The sequence below is a fragment of the Nannospalax galili genome, unplaced genomic scaffold (genome assembly GCF_000622305.1).
Source record: "Nannospalax galili isolate Female #2095 unplaced genomic scaffold, S.galili_v1.0 scaffold75, whole genome shotgun sequence".
Taxonomy (NCBI): Eukaryota; Metazoa; Chordata; class Mammalia; order Rodentia; family Spalacidae; genus Nannospalax; species Nannospalax galili.
The window spans coordinates 7,768,243-7,775,170 of record NW_008339433.1 but is presented as its reverse complement, the minus strand read 5'-3'; the positions used below and the strand labels follow the sequence as shown (position 1 = coordinate 7,775,170).

General features: G+C 37.9%; 1 pseudogene; it reads left to right on the top strand.

The window, feature by feature from the left end:
- Nucleotides 1-231: 231 nt before the first annotated feature.
- Nucleotides 232-610, top strand: LOC103734893 (annotated as a pseudogene).
- Nucleotides 611-6,928: the final 6,318 nt, after the last annotated feature.

Genomic DNA, 6,928 nt, shown 5'->3' with positions numbered 1-6,928 from the left:
TCCCAGCATCTATCAATTGACAACAGGCTCCAGGTTTAATGACAGAAACCAAAGTACAGATGCAAGAAACTCAAAGAAGCAAGATGAGAAGCCCAGGCCCACAAACATACATCTAAAGAAGACCCATAAAGGCAGTTGGAATTGTGGTGCGACAAAGGAGTAGGTGGTGGGATCTCGCCTGTGTCCCACTGGCCTTTTCTCTGTCTCGTTTGCACTTCAGTACAATCGGAGATGACTGGAGGTAAGGCTGGAAAGGACTCTGGAAAGGCCAAGACAAAGGCAGTTTCCTGCTTGCAGCAAGCCGGCTTGCAGTTCCTTGTGGGCTGTATTCATCAACACCTGAAATCTAGGACGACCAGCCACAGACCTGTGGGCACGACTGCCACTGTGTACAGCACGGCCATTCTGGAGTACCACACTGCAGAGGTACTTGAATTGACAAGAAATGCATCAAAAGACTTAAAGCATATTACTCTTCGGTATTTGCAACTTGCCATTCATGGAGATGAAGAATTGGACTCTCATCAAGACTACACTTGCTGGTGGTGGTGTGATCCCACACATCCACAAATCCCTGATTGGGAAGAAATGACAACAGAAGACTGTCTAAGGGTGCCTGGATTCAATATTATCTCAGGGCTCTAAATATTCTTAACAGCTGTCCAGTGTTGGTGATTTCAGTGGACTGTATCTCTGTGAAAAACACAATTTTGCCATTTTGTAATTCTATTTGAGCAAGTTGGAGGCTTAATTAGCTTTCCAACCAACAAAAATTTTGCCTTCAAGTCTTGACCATATTTATGTGTTATCGTGGCTTCAAAGAAGCTATTGACTCTGAAGTAGTGTGTTTTGATTGAGTTGACTGCTTTTAAAAAATGTTTGGATTTTAATTGTAATGCAGAAGTTATAGTAACAAACATTTGATTTTGTACAGACATTAATTGCACTCTGGTGGATAAGCTTAATAAAGGTCATATCCCAAACTAAAAACTAAAAAAAAAAAAAAAAAAGAAGACACATAAAGACATCTAAATGACATCTAAACCCAGAAGCATGAGCTTAAACAATACAGTGTTTATTGACATATGTTCTCCCTCATATGTGGATCCTAGCACCACATCCTTATAAGTATATATCCAGACATAACTACAGTAACCAGGATAATGAAAAGGAACCAGGGAGGTAAAGGAAAAGAAATAATCTGAAAGGAAGAACAGTAGGAAACAGGCATTAATAAGGGATATATGGATAAAAATGGGGTTATTTTAAGGGGAGGGGGGGAGGGACGGTTATAAAAGGAACATTGCGGATAAAGAGAAAGAACTCAAGACAGGTGGGACCATAGGAGAAGGGTATTATTAAGGGAGAAATGGGAAAATGGGGGCACCTTAAATGGGGAAATCATGGTGGAAGGGTTAGACAATATGAGAGATAAATAATGCCTAGCTAGTTTAAAAAAAAAAAAAAACAGAGAGAAATATATTAGTCCAACAACCTACTGACAAATTATACATACAATTATATCAAAGAATATATGTCTAGGCAAGGTGTATCTGAGAATGTTTGGTCTTTGTCCAAGATTTGTCTACATAGCACATGGTAACTAAAAGTACCAGACTGGTGGAACTAAACTTCTTGGATATCTAACAGCCATATTTTGAGGCCTATACTAATTTGGTCGGAGGGATAAAAAGGACAGTTTTACAGTTTTTGCTCCTTGCCCTCCTAGCTCGACTAAGCTCCAGGGGACTATAAACATCTCTCAAAATGTCCTGTAACTGTGGTGAGTTACCTGTCCTCTTGATCAAGGAGGCCATGGAGACCCCACCAAATGGACTTGAACCAGTGTCCAGTCTACAAAGAGGAGGGTCAACACAGGGGAAGCATTTCCTCCAGGCTTCTAAGTGAAGCCAGCCATGGCTGAGCAGGACCTTTGACTTATCTTCACATAGACTGAACTGGTAAAAGAAAGGAGCCAGGGGCTCCTCCCAAGCCTATGTGACCCCAGAGGAACAGATGTTCCAACGACCTTAAGAGTAAAAGTAAATTTGTTTATCTGGGCCAAATGTATAGTCTAAACACTGAAAATGAAAGTATACACAAAGAGTAAAGGGATCTATATAACTCTTTTAAGAGTCTATGTGTGTAGCTAAAAGGTACATAACAAGAAACAATGCCAGACAGGAGATACCTTCCTTTGAGTTTTGACCAGGGTGGCCCAAGAGACTCCCAGACAGTAACCAAGAAAAGAACTGGGAAATCGAACAGCAGACCCCAGTCTTATCTAAAGGAATATTGGCAACTGATTGCTGCTAGATGAGGAAGAGTTGATCTTCCTAAAACAAGGAACTCTAGATAGGCTGACTAGATTCAGCAGATGGACAAGCACTGGGGAACAGCTGGGGGCCCTGACAACACAATGGACAGCAGCAGGGATTACAGAGTATATGGGCTCCAGTGTGTGTGGGGGACCCATGGGACCACATTTGGGATGTAGGTATATAAATGAATAAGATTGTTTGGGATGATCTGTATGAAATACACAAAAAAAATCAACAAATAAAAAAATGAGTTGTATTTGAGGAGAAGCATAAAAATTTGCTCCATGTTAATTAGTAGAGATGAAACACATTACCATTGAAATCTATATGATGATTTTACATCCATGATCAGGTGGATCTCATAAGGTAACCAACTGTGACTAATAATAATAGAGATTAGAGATGCATGTGCAGACATCTAAGTGTTGGTAGCATTAAAAATGAGTTTTTCTGTATGAAACAGTATATTTTAAAATGAAATGGAGATCTTTTTTGGGGGTTAAAAATTCATTCAATTTTATGTCTTTTAGGGTTTATACTGAGTTCAATATTGTATAACTGTATTAATTCAACTGTGAACCTAAAAATTCACAGCCAATACTAAAAGAGATGCATCTTTGTTCTGGAAATTGTTACTGAATATGTTAATGCTGTAATGAAATGCTTCTTCGAATCATGTGGTTATTAAATAAGTAATTTAAAATAAACACACAAACAAAAAATACAGTGTTTCTGATGCTGTATGGGGTTTACACCATCAGAGGAATTTCATGTCTGGTGCTCTAAACCTGTTCAAAACAACATGACTTGGGAGTTCATAGGTCCTAGTGGGCATCATACACATCAACTTATAGTAGCTATGGCTATATCAATAAGACCTATACAAGTTAAAGCCAGTAAAAATTCCAAGATGAATGAAGCAGGGGCTTTAGACAACTCACTCCCACCAGAGGAGTTATTTGTATTTGACGGCTGCTGACCAAAGGGGAGTTATTTTCTTTTGGAGATATGGCCACTCGTGACCTGCCCATGCATCAATGGATAGTTACACATCCATGCACATGTGGACAATACCAATTGAACTCATAGGATTTACATATATATATATATGTGTGTGTGTGTGTGTGTGTGTGTGTAACATTTTTTGAAAAGACTTGGCCATCAGGTAAATGCAAATTAAAACTTGTATTTAATTTCACCTTTCCCAACTCAAAATGCTTAAGATTCAAAATGACAAGCAAAAATACTGGTGATGATATGGAGAAAGAGGAAAGAATATCCACTGCTTGTGGAAGTGCAAGCTGGTACAGCCTTTATGGAAATCAGTGAGGATATTCTTCAAACAGCTCGAAATCAATCTACTATATGATCCAGCCATACAACTCTTGGGCATATACCCAAAACAATCTATAGCATGCTACAAAGATTCTTGTTCATTCATGTATATTGCTACCTTTTCTATAATAACCAGGAAATGAAAACAATCTAGATGTCTATCAACTGATGGGTAGATAATGAAAGTATGATACATTTACACAATGGAATATTATTCAGCTGTTAAAAATGAAATTATGACATTTGCAGGTAAATGGATGGAATTAGAAACATTCAGAACAAGGTAACTCAGACTCAGAAAGAAAATGTCACATTTTTTTGCATAGCTGGATCTTAGCTTTGAAGCCTTTTATATACATTTCAATTAGAAAATCAATAGCGATCATGAAATTAATAAAGAGTCATGGAGGGCATGGGAGGTATAGAATGCAGTGATATAAAGGGAGAAAGGGAACTAACAAATAGAGCTAAATGGGGTGGGGAATGGGAGGATAGGGCAGAAGACAGAGTATGGAGATGGATAACTAACATCAGAGGCCTTTAGAAGAAGCCATATGGAAATGCAACACTATGGAAACTTCTTAAAGCATATACATATACATTATAAAAAGAGATTAAAATGAGTTACCGAACAACAGGAAGAAATTGCTCCTACTAGACACCATAGGCTAACAAAATAAAAGCCCAATGCTAGGAATGGAGTTTCTTTTGAAACTGTTGACCAGAGGTCCCAGAGACTCAAGCAATACTAACCACTGCCTGTCAAAACTTGATAATAGGATTTTATTGCTAATGACAGTACATACAAGAGCTGTAAAACAAACAAGGGGAAATTAAGCTGGTGCTTACTTCAAAGTCTCATCTTAACTTGGTAACTTTCATAGTCCTGGAAGGGGCCACTGGAAGAGAAAAATTAATTATCAGCCTTACACAATGATGACTCCTGTAAACTCCAACAACAACTGACCTGGCAAGATATGCCCCAGTGTGCAATAATGGTATGAATATTATAGGTGTAATTAAATACTTTCTAATTTTACTTAAATGTCAGTTTCATAAATGAATCCCATACATCACAGTGATATCAGGCCTAGGAACTTGAGGCAAGGACAGGTCATAGATCATAGGGGATAACCTAATACTATTTATTATTCTATTCAATAAATAAAGTTTTAAATTGACTCCAAATGATTTACTGTTATACTCATAGATTAATGTATTTCTCAACTCTCACCAGAGAAGCTCCATTATTGAACAGTTGCTGATTAACACAGAAACCCACAACTGACCAGTGTGCACAGAACAAGATACTATAGTGTACTTATCCCTGAATAGGACACCTATATCAAATTTCTACCTCCCAAGGCTCAGGAATCATTGCAGAGGAGGGCTTGGAAAGACTGTAATAGCCAGAAGAGGTGGTTGTGTTCCAGACAGAGTTTTCCAGACAGCTAGTAAGTTACTCATATGAACTCACAGCAATGATGATAGCATGCACAAGACTGGTTTAAGATCAAGAAAGACAAAATTTCAGCATACACACAGGGGAGTGGGTAAAAAATCTCAACCCTACCTGAGGAACGATTGGCAACTGATGGCTGCCGGGAGGGGAAATGTCAGTCTTGTTTAAGGGTGTGACTCTTAGAAGGTTAACAAGGTTCCAGTGGATAGACCCACACCGAAGTACACATGCAGACACAGTCTTGACTTCATAGATGTGTGTGTGTGTGTGTGTGTGTGTGTGTGTGCATACATGAAATTGGCATGGGTAGATGGGGGTTCAGATAGGAGAGGATATCTAAATATTAACTATATGTACCATACGAAAATTGAAGAAATATTCAATAACAAAAAGGTTTTTTTTAAAAAAAAAAACATTAAATTGGGCATGGTGGCACATGCCTTTAATTCCAGCACTTGGGAGGCAGAGGAAGGCAGATTTCTGTGAGTTCGAGGCCAGCCTGGTCTACATAGTGAGTTTCAGGACAGCTGGGGTTACAGGAAGACAATGTCTCAAAAAGATAAAAAAAAAACCCAAAACATTAAATTGGGAGTGACAGAGGGTAGTGGATACAAGGAAGATTTGGGCCAGTAGGGAGTGATGGATGGATATGATCAATGTACATTATAAAAATTTATGAAATTTTCAAGGATTAAGTAATTATTTTAAATATAAAGCATTTTGTTTGTTTGTTTGAGGCAGAACCTCACACTTTAGGCCAAACTATGTTCTATTCACTGTGTAGCACAGAATGACCTTGAACTCACTACAGTCTGCTTAGTTAAGCCTCCTCAGGAGTGCTTCAATTATAGAAATGACACAAAACACCTAGCTACTTTTCTTCTCATCAGAAACTGTAGGCAAGAACAGCATTAAAAGTACTGAAGTAAAACACATATAAATATATTCAGTGAACTTGTCATTAAAAAGAGTAGACAGGGCTGCATAGTGAGACCCTGCCTCAAAAAAGTGAAGGATATTTTAGAAACACCCAAATAAATGGAATAGAGATGAAAGGGGAGCCATTATAAAAGACACTAAGGAAAATCAGAAAATAAATAGGAAGACTATACTTTAAAAACATATATTCCAAAAGAAATGGATAAATTTCTAGATGCATATGAACACCAAAATTAAGTCAGCATGAGATACATAATTTAAACAGATCTATAACAAATAATGATACTGATAGAGTAGCTCAAAAACAAAATACCTTGACTAAAAGAAGCCTATGTCCAGAGAAACACTGGTGAATTCTACCAGATGTTCAAAGAGCTAACACCAATGTTTCTCAAGCTATTCTATAACATAGTAAAGTAAAAAACACTACCAAAATGTTTTGCAAAGATTATGAAAAATTTAAGAAATCACAAGAATGGAATATGCAGGAATTGAGTGATACCATAAAAAGACCAAACTTGCGAATCATAGGCATACAAGGAGAAGAATCCCAAGACAATGGCATGGACCAGATCTTCAACAGAATTGTGGAAGAAAATTTCCCAAACTTAAAGAAAGACATGCCCATACAAATACAAGAAGCATACAGAACACCAAACAGACAGGACCAGAACAGAAACTCTCCACGGCACATCGTAGTAAAAACACTACACGCACAAAACAGAGAAAATTCGGAAAGCTGCAAAAGAGAAACAACAAGTCACATACAAAGGAAAACCCATTAGGATCACAGATGACTTTTCAATGCAAACTATGAAAGCCAGAAGAGCCTGGACCAAAGTATTCCCAGTGTTAAATGACCACAGATGCC